Genomic DNA, 7415 nt, shown 5'->3' with positions numbered 1-7415 from the left:
GAAGTGGATGGATTTGGGCAGATGGAAAGGACAAAGGGGAATTTTATTGAAGACCTCATAGAACTTCTTTTTCTATTTGTTGTTTGGTCATTCAGTAGTGTCTGACTCTTTGTGACTCTATGTCCATGGGGTTTTCTTAGCAATGATACTGTAGTGGTTTGCCATTTCCTTGGATCCAGTGGATCCATTTCTCAGGATCCAGCAGATCTTTTTTTTTTTGAGGCAATCAGAGGTTAAGTGATTTATCTAGGGTCACACAGCTAGGAAGTGTCTGAGGCTGGATTTGAACCTGTCTTCCTAACTCTAGGTTCAGTGCTCCATTGAGCTACCAGCTTCCTCCTTTTTTCTTTAATTCTTAAGGAATTAAAAGGAGGCTTTAGTCATGCAATGCTCTGTGATTGAAACATTGTGTGGAATGAGGAACATTGTATTAAAGACCGTTAGTTACTCAATTCAATCCAGCAAGCATTTATTAAGCACCTACTAGATATGAATATTGTGGCAAGTGCTAGGTGTACAGTGACAAAGGCAAAACAGTTCCTGCTCTCTGGGGAGCTTACATTCTGCTAATCACCAAGTAAGGGTCAGAAGGAGAAAGTAGTGGTCCTTGGTGACTCCCCTTAAAGGGATCCTGAAGTAGGTATTCATTGACATAATAGTAACAATAGAAAAGTCTGCTATCTTCCTGTAGCATGTGTCTGAGACGACGGAAAACCTTCTAAGATTTATCAAAACTGTTACGTATTATTCATTATTGGTGACTCATGAAGGCACAAACGATACTGCCAGAAGGAATTTAGAAACGATTTCCCATAAATGATAGATGTTCCCCAAAGTTCTGCCCTAGGTCTCTTTTTTCTCCTTTATTTCCTCTCCTTTGGTGATCTCATCAGCTTCTATGGGTTCAGTTATTATTTCTACATGGATGACTTCAAGATCTCTATCATCTATCTATCTATCTATCTATCTATCTATCTATCTATCTGTCTATCTATCTATCTATCTATCTATCTATCTATCTATCTATCTCTTTCTGTCACTTTATCTATCTACCTAAGTATCTATGTATCAATCTATGTGCCTATGTATCTATCTATGCATATATCTATGTATCTGTGTATTTACCTATTCAGCCCTGACATCTCTTTCCTGAGCTGTAGTCTTGTTTGATCAAATGTCCGTTAGATATCTCCACTTCAATGTCCCATAGGTTTGTTAAATGTAACCTCTCTAAAATGGAATTCATTATTTGCCTCATGTAAACCCACCTCACTTCCAAACTTCCCTATTTCTACTGAGTGGTCCACCAGCCTTCTAATTTCCCAAGTTCCCAACCCCAGTGTCAACCTTATGTCTCCCTTCTCTGTGGCCCTCTACATCCAAGCAATTACAAAGTATTGTAGATTCTATCTTCACAATGTAGCCTACATCTATGCCATTCTCTCCTCTTACCCAGCCACCATCTGAGTTGGGTTCCACAATTTTAGGTTTCATCTAAAGTATTATTGCAACAGACAGTTGGCTTCCTGGCTTCTAGCCTTTCTTCTCTGCATAAAGTTGCTAAAATAGTCTTTCCAAAGCACAAATCCAATCATATCATCCCCTGCTTAAGAACTTTCATGGGCTCCCTCTTGCCTTTAGGATAAAATACAAATTCTTCATGTTAGCTCTTAAATCCCCTAACAATCTTGTTCTAGTCTACTCTACTAGGCATATTTCAGATTCTCACCTTTCATGCATCAAAAGGTGAAAATGTTCCATTTGAAGTACCCTACCCATTGGTCCCCGAATACATCACTCCAAATCTGATTCTTCTGTGCCTCTGTCAGATTGTCCTTCATGCTTAGAATGTACTCCATCTTCACTTCCGTCTTCTAGAAATCTTGGCTTACTTCAAAGCTCAGTGCATATGCCATCTCCCATGGGAAATTTATCCTGATCCCCCAACTGTTAGTATTCTCTGCTTCCTCAAATAGTCATTATAGATTTATCTATTTAAATGATTTATTTCGCTCAGTAAGAGAGTAAACTTTTTTTGGGAGAGGGACTGTTTTTCATTTTGCCTTGTATCTCCATCACCAGCACAGTGTCTTTCACATAGGGGTGCTTAATACATGTTTGTTGGATTGGATTATGAAGTCCTAGGCTAGAAATTGAAAATCTCAAGGGTACAACTGGGATTTTCATCACTCCTTTCAAATGAGGCAAGGGCTTTGGAAGAGAAAGTCAGGACTTGGAAGTGAACAAACAGCTAGTTTCAGAAGATGAAGCCTGAGAATGGGAATTTGGATTTCTGGATCAAGACTTAAATAAAGGAATAACAGGCTATTGGCTAGGGGCTGAGTCTCTCTAACAGAGGCTGGTAAGGATGACTGATTGAATAGCTTTTCTCAGAGCCTTGTAAATCAAAAGGGCCTTAAACTGAAGAAATGAGTAGAAAAGAGAAAAGTGTTTTTTAAATCAATTTACTGAGATACTTTACAGCAGGTGTCGCCCTTCTTTTAACCTGGAGTGCATTAACTTAAAAATAGTATTTTGATGATTGTATTTCTCTTTTTCTTTTTCTTTTTCTTTCTTTGCTAGGCAATTGGGGTTAGGTGACTTGCCCAGAGTCACACAACTAGTAAGTGTTATGTGTCTGAGGCTGGATCTGAACTCAGGTCCTCCTGACTCCAGGGCTGGTGTTCTATCCACACTGCAACCTAGATGCCCCCCTTGATAACTATATTTCAATATAACTGGCTTCCTTTGTAACCTCATGCATTTTATTTTATGCATTAAAAACATTCTTTTGAGAAGGGGTCCATAGTCTTCACTAGGCTGTCAAAGGAGTCCATGACACAAAAATGAGTTTATGAACTACTACTATACAGAATACTTATAATGTAGGAGTAAAAATAGTAGTAGAAGTATCCAGAATTTCACAGGAGACAAAGTCCAAGATAGCAGAAATAATAAATATTCTACTGGTGGATAATAAGCAGGATAAACTGAAGATGCTAATACAAATGGACAAATTTAACCTCACAGGCATAGAGTGTATCTTTACCTTTATCTATATGTCTGTGCCTGCATCTATATTTATATCATCCATATATTCTATCCATCATCTATCTATCTATCTATCTATCTATCTATCTATCTATCTATCTATCTATCTATCTATCTATCTATTAGGTGATACAGTAGATAGAGCACTGCTCCTGGAGTTGAGAAGATCTTAGTTCAAAATTGGTCTCAGATACTTACTAGTTGTGTGACCCTGGAAAAGTCACTTACCCTCTGTCTTCCTCAGTTTCCTTAGCTATAAAATGGGGATCATACTAGCACCTCCCTCACAATGTTATTATGAGGATCAAATGAGATATTGATTGTAAAGTGTTTAGCACAGTGTGTGGCACAAAGGAGCAGTTTAATAAATGCCTGTTCTTTTCCCCTTTCCATCTATCTATATCATCTACATCTACATCTAAATTGAATGGGAGCAGAAACAGAAGCAATATTGCCATTGGAAATATTATAGACCACCCAGACAGAGGAAATAGATCAGTTCAAGAAACAGATCATAACCCTAGAACTAACTTTATAGAGTAGTGACAGGGAGCTTTAATCATTTGATAGAACATTCTGTTTGTTAAATGGCAACAACTAATAATTTCTTGATTTATTTTTTAATGAAAAAAGTAATCTTTCAAAAGATAGAGGAATCAACAAAGAAGAATTCCGTTTTGGATCAAATTTTCACCAATAATGAGGAACTTGTAGCTGAGATAGAAATGATGTGAACCTTGAAGTGACCACTTCATCTAACAGTAATGATAGCTAGCATTTATATAGTGCCTACTGTGTGCCAGGCATCGTGGTAAGCTTTTTACAAATTTCATCTCATTTCATCCTCACAAGAACCCTGGAAATGACAAAGGTACCATGGAATTTAGAAAGGCAAATGTTCTAACTTTTTAAAGAAAAGGAAGAGGGAGTTTGCAAACTTTAGGTTATGAGCTTGTCATTGATTCCTAAGAACAATTTAAATGATTCTAGAAGGTATTATTAAAATGTTAAACATCTGGAAGACATCTAGAAAAGGAAATGGTGAGGCAGCTAAGTGGCGCAATGGATAAAGCACTGGCTTTGAAGTCAGGAGGACCTGAGTTCAAGTGCGGCCTCAAACCAAATACTTGACACTTACTAGCTGTGTGACCCTGGGCAAGTCACTTAACCCCAATGGCCTAAAAAAAAAAAGGGGGCAGTTAGGTGGTGCAGTGGCTAGAGTACCGGCCCTAAAGTCAGGAGGACCTGAGTTCAAATCCAGCCTCAGACCAAACACTTGACACTTACTAGCTGTGTGACCCTGGGCAAGTCACTTAACCCCAATTGCCTAAAAACCAAAAAAAAAAAAAAGAAAAGGAAATGGTGATCTCAAAGAGCCATTATGCTAAGCACATCTTTTTTTTCTTTTATTAACAGGGTTACTATACCTCCACAAAGTCCTACTCCAATGCCTCCTGGTGCCCTGGAGGTGACTCTGACCAATGTAGTGCAAGCTCTCCTTCAAATTTTTCGAGAAGGCCTTTAAGTGTAATTCCAGTAATAGATGACATTTACTTCCCAAGATCTAACCTAGCTATCTATGCACAGAGAGAAGCTCATTATCAGGAGGTTGATCACTTGATGACAAATTCTTTGACCATGGCATCCCATAAAACAATAATACAAAATGGTGTGTGGTCCTGTGGAACCTTCTTACACCTTTGTGGTGACAGTGGCAGAAAAGGGGACAAAGGGAGCTCAGTATTTCACGATTGTTTGAGGAACATTGACTTAGCTACTAACACTCTAATTGCAAGATACTTTTTCAATGATAAATGAGGGGACAGACATTCTATTGGAGCAACTGGATCATATCAATCTTGATATATTCTCAACTACAAGAAATGAGCTTTCTTGTCCAGGGGGCCAAGATGCAAAGTGATGGAAGGTGGCCCTGGGCCCTGCTGTCGTAAAGAGTTAGGAGGCAAAGAAAGTGGTCAATCTTTTGTTTGAGTAGTGACCCAAGTACTTCAGCATTGGTAAGGGCATTCAGCCCATGAGGAACCTCACCTACTTTGTTATATACCCACAGTACATTAGATATATGAGTGCCAAAGATCTATTCCTTTATAAGTCTTTAAAATTGTAACCAGCAATTAGCTAGTGCCCCAAGGCTTTGAATTGTCAGAGGTAGCTTTTCTGGTTCCAACTTTAGACCTGAAACAGAGCAAGAAAAGAAACAAAAGCTACTGCTTTGGGCTGAACAGAAAGCTGCAGGCAAGGGTCATGCCCTTTCTAAGATACCATTTGTCCTCAGAACAGCTGCCAACACTGTTACTACCTGGGTGGAAAATAAGAAAGCCTAGTTGGTGGTGTTTGCACATGATTTGGACCCCACTGAACTAGCGTCTTCCTACCTGTCTTGTGCTGAAAAATGAGGGTTCCTTATTGTATCATCAATGGTAAAGCCACACTGAGTCACTTATTTCACAGGAAGACCTACATAAACCTCACCTTCATACAGACTATCCCTAAACACAAAGGAGCCCAGGCTAAGTTGAGTGAATCTAGAAAAACCTATTATAATTATTGGTAAGATTATTGTCAATGGGATGGCAGTGTCCTGGGTCCAAAATCAGTGGCTCGTATTGCCAAGCTGGGAAAAGAAAAAGCTAAGGGGCTTTCACCCAAAATGAGTTAAAAGTGTAAGTTTGATTCTTCCCTATATAAAAATAAAATACTTTAAAAAAGAAACCAAAAGAAAAAGGAAGTTATAGGTAAATGAAAGGACGGCTCACAGTTTCTTCTTGGAGAGACAAATAAAGGATTTGGCAGGGTTGGTTTATCATGCTTCCAAAGGCAACAAGAATCATTATTTTGTTGAACATTTGGTCATCTCATGTTCCAAAGTCATGATAAGCTTCATAAAATAATTGCCATTTGTGCAGCAGCATCTATTGCAGAAGATGAGGAAGGAGAGAAATTCCATGAAGACCCTCTAAATTAAGTCAATATGTGCTCTGACGCTCAGGGAATTTATTGCAGTGGTATAAATAAGGTAGAGCAGAGAAAAAGATGCTAGAAAACATGACTTAGAAGTTAGAAATAAGTGAGTCCCATGGGGTTGTAGATTACACAGTGCTTAGCACAGTTTGGCATATAGTAGGCACTTAATAAATGTTTATTGACTACACAGAAACATATTACTTATATAGTATGAATGGTTTCATTGGGAAAAGAAGAAGAAGGTATTGGCTCACCATCTCCAACAAATAACATAACAATAAACTAAATTGATTGTATTTTAATGACAGGAAACAATTTATTACAGAGAAGCATACTTGATTCAACTGTCTGTGTACAGTCAGATCACTGACTTGTTAGAGCAACAATCAAAATCAACACAAAATGAGAATTAAAACCAGAAAAAGATGTGGTGCCCAACTGAAGCAACACAAAACTGATCTTTTTAAATGAGCTGTTGACATTGTAGAATGGAATATTCATTGAAGAAAGGATTTCAACAGTAATTATAATAATCTCATACAGAAATTTAATCAACATAAGTAAATTGCAAAAGTGAAAAAGCCCTAAAAGCCACCACAGCCAGGAGAGTCTGGATCTTTTTTTTTTGTAAAATGGAGAGATATGGCAGTTAAGGAAAACACCAATTTAGAAGCTTATCTGTAAAGTATTATGGAGAAAGATAGTGGAAGATCATGAACTACATTGCCTCAAAAGTTAGTAACTAGTGGTAAAATGATAATAATTTTAAAGAAATCTTGGTTAGAGACTCAATTGAAGAGATTAATCCCTACAGCTTTTAAAAATAAAGTGGGAAGGACAATAAACAGATGAAAAATGGAAAAGATGTAAAGTTTTTTAAAAATAACAACTTGGTTTTGCTATCAAAGGTAGTGGATTTAACACATTTATATTTGAGCATCACAGTTATTGATTTTCCATATGATGAAATGGAACTGAAGAAAACAAAGATAGGAAAAGTATTTAGATTAGACCAAGTATAGACAGAAGAGCCTATGCTGGAGGCAACACAATTTTAATGGTACAGAGGACTCAATTCTTTTTTTTTTAAATTTTTTTAAATTTTTTTAAAATATAAATTTATTTATTTTTAGTTTTCAACATTCCCTTCCACAAGTTTTTGAGTTCCAAATTTTCACCCCATCTCCCCCCTCCCCCCACCCCAAGATGTCATGCATTCTGAATATCCCTTCCCCTACTCTGTCCTCTCTTCTATCTCTCTCCCCTTCTCTTATCCCCTTTCCCTTCTATTTTCTTGTAGGGCAGGATAGGCTTCTGTGCCCTATTTCCTATATTTATTTCCCAGTCCTCCCTCCCCACCCACCCTCATTGAAAAGGCA

At 37.7% G+C, this 7415-nt stretch overlaps 1 pseudogene; it reads left to right on the top strand.

Annotated features, from left to right (window-relative positions):
- Window positions 1-4858: 4858 nt before the first annotated feature.
- Window positions 4859-5731, top strand: LOC110212549 (large ribosomal subunit protein eL8 pseudogene; annotated as a pseudogene).
- Window positions 5732-7415: the final 1684 nt, after the last annotated feature.

This window comes from Phascolarctos cinereus, unplaced genomic scaffold, assembly GCF_003287225.1.
Source record: "Phascolarctos cinereus isolate Bilbo 61053 unplaced genomic scaffold, phaCin_HiC Scaffold_4;HRSCAF=312, whole genome shotgun sequence".
Lineage (NCBI taxonomy): Eukaryota > Metazoa > Chordata > Mammalia > Diprotodontia > Phascolarctidae > Phascolarctos > Phascolarctos cinereus.
Note: the sequence above shows the minus strand (reverse complement) of the source record. Positions and strands in the feature narration are given on the sequence as shown.